A 15,425-nucleotide genomic window follows, 5' to 3' on the forward strand; every position below is an offset into this window, starting at 1 on the left:
GGTGATAAAAATGTTCTAGAATTAGTGGTGAAGTTTGCGGAACTCTGTAAATATACTAAAAACCACTAAACTGTACAAACTGCACACTTTAAAATGTGAGTTTTGGGGCACCTAAATGGGTCAGTCAGTTAAGCATTGACTCTTTGTTTCAGTTCAGGTCATGATCTCACAGTTCTGAGATCAAGCCCCACATCAGGCTCTGTGCCAACAGCTGATAGCATGGAGCCTGCTTGGGATTTTCTCTCTCCCTCTTTCTCTGCCTCTCCCCTGCTCTCTCTCTCTGTCTCTTTCAGAAATAAAGAAACATTAAAACAAACATTAATTTCCTGATCTGTGAATTATACCACAATAAAGGTATAATTGTTTTTAAATCCCAAGAATACCTAGCAACTCCTTTTTTTTTTTTCNGTCTCTCATGGTTTGCTTCTCTCCCTTTCCCCCACCATTTCCGCCCTTCTTCTCCCCCTTGCGAAATAAGTCAGGCAGAGAAGGACAAATATCATATGTTTGTACCTAGCAACTTCTAATGCGCCTGTGTCATAGTTGTGAAGAGTCTGGGTTTTGAAAACAATCTGGCTTCAAATCCCAGTTCCACTACTTTTTTTTAAGTTTATTTATTTATTTTGAGAGAGAGAGAGAGAGAATAGAAGTGCAGAAAGAGGGAGAGAGAGAAAATCCCAAGCAGGTTCCACACTGTCAGTGCAGAGCCCAACATCAGGCTCCATCAAACAAAACATGAGATCATGACCTGAGCCAAAATCAAGAGTCAGACGCTTAACCCACTGAGCCAACCAGGTGCCCCTTAGCTCCACTACTTCTTAGTTATGTAAACTTGGGCAAGTTCCCCAACCTTTCCAAGCCCCATGTTCCTTATCTGTAAAATGGAAATAATTGTGTATACTGTCTAGAGCTGTGGGCATTAACTAATAGAATATTCTGACAGTTGAGTGTCTACAAAAGTGTGAGAGAGGCTCTTAATTTAGTGCAAGCTATTGTATTTATAACCTAAATGCTCATGGATACATGGAACTTTTCTTTTAAGGCCCACCCCCACATCATGTGGTTAAATAATTGAATCTTTATAATATGTTAAAGGTATGAGAGCATAAGCTCCACTGACCCCTCCACTTCTAGCCCTTTCCCTCCACCATTATGTGAAATTTTCTTTGCTCTGCTCTTGTTTCTTCTTCCAAATAAACACTGTCTCTTTCACAGGGAGGGAGATTAAACTTTAATTTATAGAACAGATTGGGGTGGGGAACCCATATCTCCACAATATGGAGTCCTCACGAGCAGAAACATGAAAACTGCCCTCCATGCTCTTCAGTTAGTTGTAAGCCTCTTACTAGAGAGATGCACCTTTCTTCCCATTGGAGACCCAGACATATTTCATTATTTTTCCCCACAGAAGGTTGAAGTCCATATGCTATTTTATTTATTTTTTAATGTTTTATTTATTTCTGAGAGAGAGACAATGTGAGCAAGGGAGGGTCAGAGAGAGAGGGAGATACAGAATCTGAAACAGGCTCCAGCCTCTGAGCTGGCTGTCAGCACAGAGCCCAACGCAGGGCTTCAACTCATGAACTGTGAGATCATGACCTAAGCTGAAGTCAGAAGCTTAACCGACTGAACCACCCAGGTGCCCTGTCCATATGATATATTAAATGTATATTTTGCCTTCCCCTTTTATTTGTACAAAGCCCACATTCCTAATAATTTTACAGTATATTGGACTCCATGTCTGAAAGTTTCTGCAGCATTAACAGCTTCAGAGTGAGATGGTGAGTGGTGGGAAGGCTCAAAGATGCACGTAGTAGATCAGCTTTGACAGCAGTTGCTGAGGTCTTCCGATAATTTAACAAACATTGGCTGAGTGCCTATCCTGTGTCCCAGGGTGTCAGGCAAGCATCTGAGCAGGATTCCCAGACTTCTGCACTCCCACCTCTGTTTTGCCAATGCCCTTCAGCCAGAGCCAACCAGCCACACTTGTAGTGGAACGTGTTGGGTTTATTGTTGACATGAGGGAGAGCACACGCCGTGGGGTGCTGGTGGGAGGCAGTCACTGCAGGAAGATGTCATAAAGGATGTATTATACACTTGGGCCTGTGTTAGATGATTTGGGCAAAGGGTCAAGGAAGCAGTGTTTGGTCTAGATTAGATACTATTGGGAGTGGGGGCAATTCTATGATCAGGTGTTTTAATGAATCCTAAGGGAGGAGGGATGGAGCTTAGTAAACATGTAGCAACCACTCTTATTAGGATGTGGATGTTTAGTCATGCGATGGTTTATTTGGACAATATTCATGCTGTTGTCTCTGTTCAGACATGATGGAGAGGCTTGTTTTATCTCGATCCATCTCAGCTAGAGTGGTCTGGTCTGATGTTGGTATTTTGCGAAATTGTTTGCTCTCAACAAGTGAATACCAAAGTCCACCGGGGAGTTCCCAGCCAGCGCCTGAACATCAGGGGCTACTTTTCTCTTCCTCATTTCTCTTAATCACTGCACTCACTTCATTGATTTTAATGCAATTCATCTTGAAAAGGATGCAGAAGGTAATGGGTAGTTTTGTGTAGACATGACTAAAGAAAAGCAGCTACAGATAAACATCCTCAAGGATCATGGACCACTTTTTTTGCAAGCTCAGCTGTAACAAGTTCAGGAATCATCCAATCTGCCAGGAGCCTCTTGAACAGGTGCATGGAGATAAGCTTACAGAAAGGTGAGGCTTGGAGATTTCCCTCTGATAATTTATTGTATGTAGACCATGGTGGCTGGGCTCTGAGGCTCACTTTTCTCTTCGGGACACCAGGTTTGACCCTCTGCAGGGGCAATCTGAACTACTCATGTTAGGATGCATCCAAAGATGACATCTCCAGAGAGGAATTGCTGATGAACATTTGTAATGCAATGGTAGGTCCTGGCAGGATGCCCATGGCCACCAGGGCAGTGACCAGCCATCTGCTCTTTGCATTCCAGCTATGGCTGCAGCAGAAACACAGAGATGGGTTGACAGTGGGCCTTTAAATATATTATTTCCCCACCTATGCATTTAAATCCCCACACCTTCAGGCAGTCGAGTCTAGTACCTCAAACTAGGCATTCACATATATGCATCTGCCCATTTAGCTGTTGATTTTAAGGCCCATTATGGAAGAGTAGAGCCCATATACACATAGGCCAAAAAGAACCTCCTTGTAGAAAAGGTCACCTGATTTTTAACACGTTCTGGGCCCCAGGGTATCACTGTAATGCTCACTGTTGTATATTATACACCGAAGGACCGTACATGATTTTATGAGCATGACAGAAACATGGGTTGAGAATGGATGTCTCAATACTCTTATTCTCTCTAAAAAGAACTTTAAGATAAATGGTATTCATATGATTCTAATTCTAGCCTTCTTTCTAAGGAAATGGGGAGAACTCATAACTTGGGGCTCAGAGGCACCACCTCCTGCCGGTGTGACCTGATTCTCATCGCTGAGAGGTACTGTGGGATCTGGTCCATACTCAGTACTCATCTTGCTTCCTGCCTCTTATTACTTAGCTTCTGTATTTGCTCAGAATGGAGTCTTAACAGAGTAGGGAAGAAGTTGTGTGAATTCCAGGAAGAAGGTAGAGCCAGTGCAAATGCTCTGAGGCAGGAGAAAACTTGATGTGTCCCTTCAGTGGTGCTGCAGGTAGAAATAACAGAATTTGGGGCACCCGTGTGGCTCAGTGGTTTAAGCATCTGACTCTTTTTTTCAGCTCACGTCATGATCCCACAGTTCATGTGTTCGAGCCCGTATCCAGCTCTGCACTGAGTCTACTTAGGATTCTCTCTCCCTGTCTCTCTGCCCCTCCCCTGCTCATGCTCTATTTCTCTGCCTCTGACTGTCAAAATGAATAATAAAATAAACATTTTTAAAAGGATAGCTTTTTTTAAAAAAAAGAAAGAACAGAGGTCAAGGAAGAAGGGACAAAGTCCTTGCAGAACCGCAGGGAGGTGGCATTTCAGTCTGGGTGAGCAGCGCAGCCTCTTTCGTCTCTTCTCCAAGTGGGTGAATCTGCAGGCGTCACCTTCTCCTTTAAAAAAAATGAAAGCACTGGGGCGCCTGTGTGGCTCAGTCAGTTCAGTGTCTGACTCTTGATCTCAGCTCAGGTCATTATCTTACGGGTCATGAGAACAAGCCCTGCATTGGACTCTGTGCTGACAGCATGGAGCCTGCTTAGGATTCTCTCTCTCCCCCTCTCTCTCTGTCCCTCTCCCATGTGCATGTGTGTGCATGCACTTTTCTCTCTCTTTCTCTCAAAATAAATAAATGCACTTAGAAAAAATTAAACCACACAACGTATGTTGGTTTGATTTGCCTTTTTCAGTTGCTAACATATCCTCAATGTCTCTCTGGAGAAATACGCATATCTTCTGCTCATTCCTTCCAACGGCGCATCATGTGACACCGTGTGGCTTGCTATCACCTTGGAACCCATTCCTTATTGGACATGGAGCGTGGAAACAATTTCATGGGTTCATTTCCTTTGAGAATAACCTACTCTGGGCCTTAACTCGTGGGTTCTCACCCCTACTTGCAGCAGGAAGTGTGCAGGATGGAGGGAGGAGGAGAGCTGAAGCCAGACCATAAAAGACCCTGAGGGGGAAGTTTCAGACTATACATTTTTAGTTTTTCATTCCTTCTGCACATTTTGTATACTGTTGAGTGCTACTAAAGAACTGTATTTTTCCCCAGAGACGCAACGCAAATGCCGCATCTTCTGTGGCTCATTTATCGATTTGCTACAGGAGGGGCTCTTGCCGACAAATGGAAACAGAATCGAGGCAGAAAGTGCTTTGCAACTCTGAGTCTGTAGCCATTCATTCTGAATGGGAGAGAGGAGAGAAAAGCACTTTCACGTAAAGCCTATTGATAATCACCAAGGGGGAGGGCACATCCCTCTACGAAGAGAATGAGGAGAAAGGGGCATCCTCTGACCTTAAGTCACATTAGTAAGTACAAAATACCCTGCTTGTTGTCACTGTCCTCACACCTCACTGCCAGTTCTGTTACCTTGGCCGTGTGTTGAAGGCAGGAGAAAGGCATGGGGACGTGCATGACCATTACGAGAATTACTGTTTCCTGTGTGGTCCCCGGGATGATTTGCTGACACTTCCTGTGAACCTCACTTCGTCATGTGCCACTGGGAAGTTATTTCTGCAGCTGTGAAAACTGGAAGCATAATAATTACCTCACAGGTTGTGTTACTGTGTTAGTATTATCTAAGTGAACCCCTTCTGCTCATGCAGTTCTGTCCCCCCAGGAGAGGCAGGAGCCAGGCATTGAATTTGGTGTGTGTGTGTGTGTGTGTGTGTGTGTGTGTGTGTGTATACAGCAAAGATAGATACATAGATACATAGACACACATACAACAATTATCTTTGTTTCCTTCTCTCTCTTATGCCTGAGGTACTGAGTTTATATCATAGTATTTCGTTTACAGGACAGCAAAGAGAAGAATGAACAGCCCCCAAGGACTTTGCATCCTCTTTTAAGGGAGAGATTAGTGTTTTGGGATTTCTACAGAATAGTTGCATCATGTTGTATGGAAATATGACCTTGCCATCACTTTTATTCAGAGGTACAGTGTGGTTTAAGGAAATATAGGTAGGTGCCATGGATAAGAGGTAGACTTTGATGATTAATGTTACATGTCAACTTGGCCGGGTCATGAAGCCCCAGTGTGTGGTCAAATGCAAGGCTATGTGTGGCTGTGAAGGTATTTCTTAGATGTGATTGACATTTAAATCAATAGTCTTTGAGTAAAGCAGATTCCCCTCCATAATGTGGGTGGGCCTCACCCAATCAGTTGAAAACCTTTAGAGGAAAAGATTGAGTTCGCCGTAGGAATAAGGGATTCTGCCTCCAGGCTGCATTCAGACTTGAGCTACAGCATCAGCTGTCCTCTGGGCCTCCAGCCTGCCCCGCAGATTCTGAACTGTTGTGTGAGCCTGCCCCTAACATGAATCTGTCTCTCCATGTATCTGTCCCATCGGTTCTCTTTCTCCAGAGGACCCTGATTGATACAGACTTGGGAGCAGGTGGGCTGGCTGCTCAGGATGGATCGTGTTTCCACACATAGAATCGTACGCTTTAACGTGCTGTGGAGAGTCCACCTCGTTTACTAAGAGGTGGAACTGAGAGTGTTCTCTCTATAAATACTCAGGGTCTGCTGCATATTAATTTGGGAATGCCCAGACTTAAAACCTCAAGTCAGAAATATCTAGTGGCTACCTACTGTCTTTGTTCTCTCTGCTAAACGTTAGCAACTTAAAAAAAAAAAAAAACACTTCTTCTCTCAGAGTTTGCAGATTTAGAAATCTGGCAGGCTCAGCTGGCTTCTCTGCTTTGCATCTTGCAGACCCAAAATCAAGGTGTCGACGTTGCGGTGATTCCTGGAGGCTCTAGGGCAGGAACTGCCTCCCCACTCATTCAGGCTCTTGGCAGACTTCCCCTCCAAGTGGCTGTAGACCTGGGGGTCCTTGTTTCTGTGCTGGCTGTCACTTGGGGTCAACCTTAGCCCCTAGAAGCCTCTTTCTGTTCCTTACATATAATCGCTTGCATCTCAAAACCAGCAAGTGTAGGTTGAGTCCTTCTCATACTTTAAACCTCTCTGACTCTCCTTCTGCCTCATCTCTCCTGCCTTTTCTACAGCTGCCTCTAATTAACTGATTCTTACGCTTTCCTCTTCCACTTTTTCTTAATGTTTATTTATTTTTGAGAGAGAGAGAAGGAGCACACATGAGCAGGGAGGGGACAGAGAGAGCGGGTGACAGAGGGTCCGAAGTGAGCTCTGCACTGACAGTAGAGAGCCCGATGCGGGGCTTGACCCACGAACCGTGAGATCATGACCTGAGCTGAAGTCAGGTGCTCAACTGACTAAGCCTCCCAGGCGCCCTTCCTCTTCCAGTTTTAAGGGCCAGGGCCTATTTGATTATGCTGGAACCACCCAGATAATTCAGAATAGTCTTCCTATTTTAATATCAGTGGATTAGCAACCTTAATTACACCTGCAAAGTCACTTTTCCCTGAAAGGTAACATACTCATGCCCCAGAGACTAGGGTGTGGACATCTTTGGGGCACTGTTATTCTGCCTATTGCACCTGCTGTGAATTAAGGCTATGAATGCCCCTGCCCTCATGGCCCTGACCAACTCATTGGAGAGAAGAGCCTTATGCTAACGACAGATCTGTCATAACACCATTGCAGACCAAAACAGTGAGGCGCAGGGTAGCATCTGGCTTCATCAGTCACACAGCAATAATGGAGCAGAGCAGTCTGCATTACTACTCCCTGACCTGTAATACCCAGCACACTGAGTATATAACAGTAGGTGCTCAGTGTTGAATGAATGGATGGATAGAAAGGAATATGGACCAAAAAACTAAATCCATTGGAATTATCTCTTCAATATTTTATTGACATGTCCATTCCTTAATTATACATTGAAAATGTACCCCATGCTGCATTCTGTGCAGGGCCATACAGGCATGATAGTGAATAAACCGGGTGAACACATGTGTAGTTAACCGCGAGGATAGTGGCATGAGAGAAATGCACTAAATGCGCTGGCACCACTTAGTAAATGTCACATGCAAGATAAGTGAGGAGACTCTGAGGAAGCTGGTTTTTTTTTTTTAATGTTTTATTTATTTCTAGGAGAGAGAGAGAGAGACAGCGTGAGCAGGGGAGGGTCAGAGAGAGAGGGAGTCACAGACTGATACAGGCTCCAGGCTCTGAGCTGGCAGTCAGCACAGAGCCCGATGCGGGGCTCGAACCCACGAACTGCGAGATCATGACCTAAGCGAAAGTCGGACGCTTAACCGACTAAGCCACCCAGGCGCCCCTGAGGAAGCTGGTTTTTAAGTGGGAAGCCAAAAACCAGAGACAGTGTGTCCTAGGCTGGCTTCTGAAGGAGACAGACTCAGAGGTAGGGATTTGGGAGCAGGAAGCCAGTTAGGGAGTGCTGGGGATCGGCACCTATTAGCACCCACCTAGGAGAGAGTACAGGAAATAGCGGGGGGCAGAGGGAGATGTTGGGGTGTGGGTGCAAGCAGGGTGTCGGCTGGTACTACAGAGGGCTCAGAAGCTGAGCTGGTCCTCCAGAGTTGTCTTTGAGCTGGGGCTGAAGGCCTGGGTTTCATGCCAGTTGCCTGACCCTTGTGTTAAGTTGCAGTGTGACTCAGATCCCTTAGGGGCAGGTATGACATATGCCCTCAGTGATTAGAAAAGCTCATGATCTCAATAATCAAATACAATTAATATTGCCCAGCTGTACATATTATAATCACGAGCATGCAGGAAAATCTGGTCTTGATGGGGGGATGTGGGAGAGGTATAATGAGTCTGTTTTCATTTTCTCCCATCATGATGGTCTTCAACTGGGTTCTATCGAAGCTACTGTAATGACTTCTTGACACGTCTCAGAGCTTTCTGCTTACTCCTTCACGTAGAAATGGCCAGTCAGACTTAAGCTGTGACTTTCACCCTCCCCCTTGGCTGGAGGGTCTGGGCTTTTATTCTGGGGGTTATAGAAGAAGATAATGAGGGACACAGCAGCTCTTATTATCTTAGCTGTGGTTATTTCTCTAATACTTGATCAACATCAAAGCCTGTAGCCCTACATTCCAATATCATTCTCTGACACCAACTGGGTATCTTACGATTCAATTCAATTCTGATGCTAACTACCCAGTTAGTGTCTGATCCCAGAAATGAAAGGACTCCGTACCTCAGGACTGTCCTAACTTCTGACATTAAACGGAGTCCACAGGCCACCTACTTCTGCATGGCCAGCTACAAATTAGGGGTTTCCCAAGACTCTCTCAGTTTCAGGAGTTCTTTGGAATGACTCACAGAACTGCTGAAAGCACTACGCTTAAAAATTATTTTTATTAAAAACGATATGAATGAACAGCCAGGTGAATGGGTGCGTAGGCAAGATCTGGAGTTACCGCGGGTGCAGGAGCGTCTGTCTCTGTAATTGAAGCATGTTGCCATTCCCATGCACTGATATGTCCAAGACCAGCAAGCTCTCTAGGTCTTATTGTTCAGAGTTTTTATTTTATTTTATTTTTTAAATATTTTTATTTATTTCTAGGAGAGAGAGAGAGACAGCGTGAGCAGGGGAGGGTCAGAGAGAGAGGGAGTCACAGACTGAAACAGGCTCCAGGCTCTGAGCTGGCAGTCAGCACAGAGCCCGACGCGGGGCTCGAACCCACAAACCACGAGATCATGACCTAAGCGAAAGTCGGACGCTCAACCGACTAAGCCACCCAGGCGCCCCTGTTCAGAGTTTTTATAAAGCTTCATTGCTGAGGCACGACTGATTAGATCATGCTAGAACTCAATTTCTAGCCCCCTACCTTCCACAGAGGTCAGGGGTGGGACTAAAATTTCCAAACCTCTCATCACATACTTTCCCCTTCTGGCATGGCCAGCCCCTACTTCAAGCTACCTGAGAGCCCACCATGGGTCACCTCATTAGCACAAACTCAAGTATGGCAGGGAAGGCTGAATTTCATTCTCCCACTGATTTGGCACTCCTGACCTCGGTGAGTTCCTCCTTTAGCCTCCTTCACTTGGATTTTGGTGGGGGACAAGGGATTCAAGCCATAGCACTCCCTCATAACTTGGGACAATTTCCTCTTCCTTCTCTGTGTCCCCCAATTTTGTTTTCTGCACTAGGAAAGAATGGGTACTGCATTAAGGGTTGAAAGTAGCAAAGCTTAGTAAGTCCTTAGTTAGAATCTGGTCCTGGTATTCTTTAGGGAATTTAAGGACAGGACACTTTGATTCTCAGCCTTGAGTCATAGAAACCAAATCTGAGGCAATAGCAAAATTTTCCTTCATAGCACCCACTTGTATCTTCTTCTAGCTGATCCTTTTAAGTAAAATACTTTTTTTCTGGTTGTAACAATTATATATGTTCCCAGGTCTTTTTAAAATGGAATAATAAGTGAAAAGTTAGAAACATCTTCCCTCATCCCAACATTCAAATAGGGTGTTTTCAAGGAAATCTCATAGAAGTATTTCTTTTTCCTGCCCAAGATCTGAAAAAATATGAAAGAGGCAAAAGAGTCAAACAATAGCATCTCATTTGTTGCTGATAAAACTGATATGGGATAGGGCTGCTTATATCTATGGGCAAATGAACTTCCTAACATGAGCCAAGAATTCAGTAGAGTCACCCAGGCAGTCCTGTGCATCACTGGAGTCCTGAGAACTTTCGTGCCTTACCAAAGCATGGACCTACCATGCATGCCTTACTGCACGAAGGTGTATATTCATTTCTGTGGCTTTGTAACAAATTATCCCAGACTTAGCATCTTGGAACAGCACACATCTATCATCTCCCAGTATCCATGGGTCAGGAGGCCAAGCACCACTTACCGGAGCCTTCTTCAGTGTCTCTCAAGGCTTCAATCAAGGTGTGAGACACAGCTGAGGTCTCATCTGAAGGCTCACCTAGGGAAAGCCCTGCCTCCAAGCTTATGTCATTGGTGTCAGGATTCATGCCTCCAAAGCTATTGGACTGAAGACCTCAGCTCCTTTGTGGCTATTGGTCAGAGCCTGCCCTCCATTCCTTGCAATGAGGATGTCTCCACCACTGTTGTTTGCTTTACCAAAACACGCAAGGTGAGGAGGCAATGGAGAAAGTCACAAGATGGAAGTTAGAAGCTCACATAACCTACGCACAGAAGCAACATCCCATGAAATTTGCTACCCTCTGTTGGTTAGAGTCACAGGTTCTGCCCACACTCGAAGGGGAGGGATTCCATGGGGGCATGAATATCAGAGGCAGAATCACCGGGGGCCATCACAGAATCTGCCCACCACAGGTGCATGTTTCTTACAGGGCTGCCAACTCCCGAGAAAGGCAGAGGGAAGAATTCATGTTTATTTATGTATTTTGAAAGAGAGGGAAAGAGAAAACGCATATGTGTGTGCACGAGCAGGGGAAGAGCAGAGAGAGGCAGGCTTCACACTGTCAGTACAGAGCCCGATGCAGGGCATGATCTCGTGAACCGTGAGAGAGAGTTGGACACTTAACTGAGTGAGCCACCCAGACACCTCAGGACAGCTTACTCTTTTTTTTAATGCTTTATTTATTTTGAGAGAGAGACAGAGAGACAGAGTGCAAGTAGCAGGGGGGTGGGGAGGCAGAGAGAGAGAGAGAGAGAGACAGAATCCAAAGCAGGCTCCAAACTCTGGGGCTGTAACCCATGAACCGTGAGATCGTGACCTGAGCCAAAGCTGGTCACTTAGCCGACTGAGCCACCCAGGCGCCCCTGGGATGGCTTACTTCTGAAACACCCACCCAGTTCTAGTTACATCTTGTCAACAGTTTTCTGCCATTCAGTATTCTTCTGCTGTGTGCTTTGTAGTGGCCTTCCCTCTCCATCACGTGTTAGCCCTGTGTCTGTTCGGACCTGTCTTTGGCAGCCAGTTATGCCTTATCATTTCCAAGCTGCATCAAGAACATGGCGTCCTACACAGACTGCACGGATAGCAAAGACAGTGTAGACAGCGAGCTCCAGAACAAGGATGCGGGAGCCCGGAAATATGCAGCAAAGCCTGCACTGTTTTCAGGGTATCGCGAGACAGAGATGGAGCTGGAGCTCGGCGGCCTCGGCAGCCCCTGAAACAGGCGTGATGAACAGGGCGCTGGGAAGGAGAAGGTCTTGGGGACGCTGGGGCAGGTAACACATGCCCACAGCCCCTCCCTCACTCATTCGCCATTCAAGTCTTGGACCTGACAATGTAGCCCTTCATTGAAGCTGTGCTTAATTACTTCCAGCAGCCTCCGTGGACACGACGTGTCAGTAGTCTTTCAAATGTTCTCATTAGCGGTGAGGCTGGGAATGGCCAGCCGCACCCAGCGCCACACACCGGCCATCCCGAGCTGGCGCTGCCACTTCAGCGGTGTCTTAATGTGACTGTTGCCCTTTTACTGATGAGCAGCGGAGATAAAGGAGGCCACAGCAGGCTGTCTGGGGATTCCGAAATTCTGGGCTGATCCTTCTGGAGGACTTGTAAAATGCCTACACTTTGCACTGCATTTCCAGGCCATCCATCACGTAGGTCTGCTGCGAACAGGGGATTTTAAAACAGTTTAAAACAAACTACAGAAGATGCATAAGATAACCTAAATTTCCCATTCCCAGCTCACCATGCGGCACCAAATTCCTACTGTTACTCGTATCCCTCCCCTTACAGCCTTTGACGCAATGGCCTTTGTCTCCCTTTTCCCACGCTTCTGATCCATGCCTCTGACCTTGTCCTTAAAACACCAGGCTCCTTACCCTGGTAGGAATATCCCGTAGGTCTTACAAGATGCCACATCTGCCTGGATTGAGCTTGTTACAGAGTCGGTGCATCCCCAGCCTTCCATAGGGCGTTCTGCCTTTTCAAACCCAGGATTTGCAAGACCGACACAGCCGGGTACAGGAGCACTCTTGGATTGAAATTCAAAGGTCATGAAGTCAAGGGCACTGTGAACAGGACCTCTTCAAAAACAGCACAAGGACCATGTGCTGAGGCTTAACATCAACAAGGAGGCCAGAGCACTGATTCAAAACAGTCCCACCCAGGCCTGAGGCCCGGTGAACACAGGAGCCTCTCGCCCAGCGTGGCCCGTCTCCCAGAGGACGGTCCCTTGATGCAGCTTCCAGAGGGGCTAGAAACCCGTGCTCAAGAGCAGACAAGAAGCCTCAAGGCTTCTTTTCTTCCTGTCCTGGAGCTGCATGCCTCCCCTCTCCACCATGCAGTGTGGTGGGGTGGGTCTCTTATTGCCTGGCTGCGGTCACTGTGTTTCCCCACAAGGTCATGGCCACCTCAAGTCTGGCCTCCCCAAACTTCAATCTCAGCATGCAGGCTGCAAAGAGAGTTCCCATGTCACCGCTGTGCCTGGAAACCTGGCTCAGCCCACACTTCAGAGCAACAGCTGCCTTCCTGGACAACCTCCTTGAACCTTTTGGGACATTTGTATATGTTCCTTGTTCACAGAGCTACAGCCCCTCCCTCCTGGAAGTCCTGGACTCTCCAGTGGGAGCGACCTCACCCGGTGCCCGGGTCCTGCATGAGGCTTCAACTCCCTTCATCAACCCAGAATGTGTCTCTTGACAGAGAGCTCTCTTGAATGTGTCTCTTGACAGAGAGCTCACTACTTCCAGAAGCATATTATTCTAATTGAAATATCATGAATGCTATGTTTATAATTCTACTATTGGATCCCTGTGTTGTTCTGGGAAATATACCAGACACTTTCAATATGTTTATATCCTAATACACAAAAACGCTGCAGCTTGGGTCTCTGCCTTTGCCATGTTTCGGATGATGAAAGTAATGTTCATCAAGGTTTAAGTCTGACTCAAGGTCACATACAGGGTAATCACCCATCCCTGTTTGCCTGGGATTGAAACTCTGGCATCTTGGGGATTCCTCACTCCAGAGGAAGTTAAGGAGCTGATATGTGAACCTTTGCTCATCCAGGCTGCACACTGTTGATGTCTGTTTTTCTGATTCTGCTCTTTACTGTCTTATTCACTGCTTCTCCTTTGCCCCATGTTGGCTCCCATTGCCCCTCAGTCCTCAGTAGGATGCGTCACCGGCCGCAGAGCCCTGCTAGGCTCTGCTGGGGCCTCCCCTTTGGCCATTCCTGTCCTTGGGGACACTGGGCACTTGGGAAATGGTTGGGCATTCTTGCTCATGCTCACAGAGGCCCCCGGACATACTTCTTGATGAGAATTTAAGGAGCAGAAGCTGGATCTCACCTGAACTTGAAGCCCGTTCTTCCCCTGCCGCCCCCACCCCGCCCCTGACTGCATCTATGTGACCGCCACAAGCCTCAGTGGTCTGTCCAGCTTTCGGACGCTGCAAAGCATGAGAGCCCGCAGCACACCAGATGCACACTTCTCCAGCTCAGGGAGGCCTGGGATGACCCAGGGAGACTCCTGGGATGAAGGGAGAGGGGAATTATGAGCCCCACCTGCTCAAGCCACCTTCCCTGCTAGCACCAATCTGAGAGGGAAGGAAACAGAGACAGGCCGGCTGAAACTTCCCTGCCTGCTCCCTGTGGCACGTCCTCCAGGCTCCAGGCAGGAGGGGTGAAGGTGAGGGGTCTGCAAAGCCATTCTAATGCCCAGCAAGCAGGGACCGATTGGGCCTGCTCCCAGCCCTCCTTTCTCCCGGGCACTGGCGAGGAGCTCAGGTAAACCCTGCAAGCACCAGAAAGATTTGTTAGAAGAACAGACCCCTTTTTGTCCTCATGAGGTTCTCCCACTCAGAGGGGCAAGCAGGCCCCCAGGGCTGTCTGCTGCCTTCCTGACCATCGGCACAGCTTTGATATAAGGATGTGCACTTCGATCACCCATCATGTGTCATTAGCCCGACAGGCGACAGCAGTCAGAGGCACAAGCGCCAACAAATCGCGCTGGAAGTCGCTGGAGCCACCCGTTGTTGATTTTATCTGAGCGGTTCCATGGCAGCCTGGACCCTGTCGGGACAACACAGGGCCTTTTGCAGCAGAGGCGAAGGAACAGGCTCGAGGTAGCCGGTGGGAAACAAGAGCATCCCGCTCTCTCTTGATTTCCTTCCCATGGGCTGGACTGTCCTGAGGTCAAGCCAGCAAGGAGTAGAGATGACCAAACCCTGTTTGGCTACATAATGGCCAGGACAGAATCTCAAGCACTTGTGACTGCCGATCGTGACAGCACCAAGCTTTCTCCCTTTTTTAAGACACTGCCTTCATCCACCGCATTGCTGGCTGCTGGAGAAAGAGAGGCCAGTGGCAAACTGCAGGTATGGTGCCTTCTGTGGCTTTTCTGCCTGGCGTTTCCCCCCTCCCGCACCCCTCTCTGAGTGGGGCTCCCACCTCCAGGTGATGCCCCTGTGTAGCTTCCTGCTTGCCGAGCTTTGCAGAGAGCACCCGCAGCTTTCGTTGAGCTCCCGTTCCTCCAGAATTTATCCCTGACACCCCTTAGGTCTGCATCGCGGAAAATGAAACACAAAACAGGCCCAAGGTCTTAAGGAGATGATTATGCAGAGAATAGTCAATGGCAGCCCAGTGGTGAATGGTAAGAACTGCTCAGCGCCAGCCCGGATGATCACAGATGTGGGGTGTCAGACCCCTGGGAGAGGATGGTCACTTCCCATATGGCAGCACGCCAGCTGAGATGTGGTCTCCCCACGTGTTGTCTAAATGTGAAAGGAGGGGCGCCTGGGTGGCTCAGTTAAGCGACCAACTTCGGCTCAGGTCGTGATCTCACGGTTCGTGGGTTCAAGTCCCACGTCAGGCTCTGTGCTGACAGCTCAGAGCCTGGAGCCTGCTTCAGATTCTGTATCTCCCTCTCTCTCTGCCCCTCCCCTGCTCACGCTGCCTCTCTCTCTC

The 15,425-nt window shown here is 47.6% G+C and overlaps 1 protein-coding gene across 1 annotated transcript in view; it reads left to right on the forward strand.

Moving 5' to 3' along the window:
* The window catches only part of DSCAM (DS cell adhesion molecule), a 643,763-nt gene that overhangs the window by 422,889 nt on the left and 205,449 nt on the right, over window positions 1–15,425 (forward strand). The window lies entirely within an intron of this gene.

The sequence above is a fragment of the Crocuta crocuta genome, unplaced genomic scaffold, assembly GCF_008692635.1.
Source record: "Crocuta crocuta isolate KB4526 unplaced genomic scaffold, BGI_CrCroc_1.0 scaffold84, whole genome shotgun sequence".
Lineage (NCBI taxonomy): Eukaryota > Metazoa > Chordata > Mammalia > Carnivora > Hyaenidae > Crocuta > Crocuta crocuta.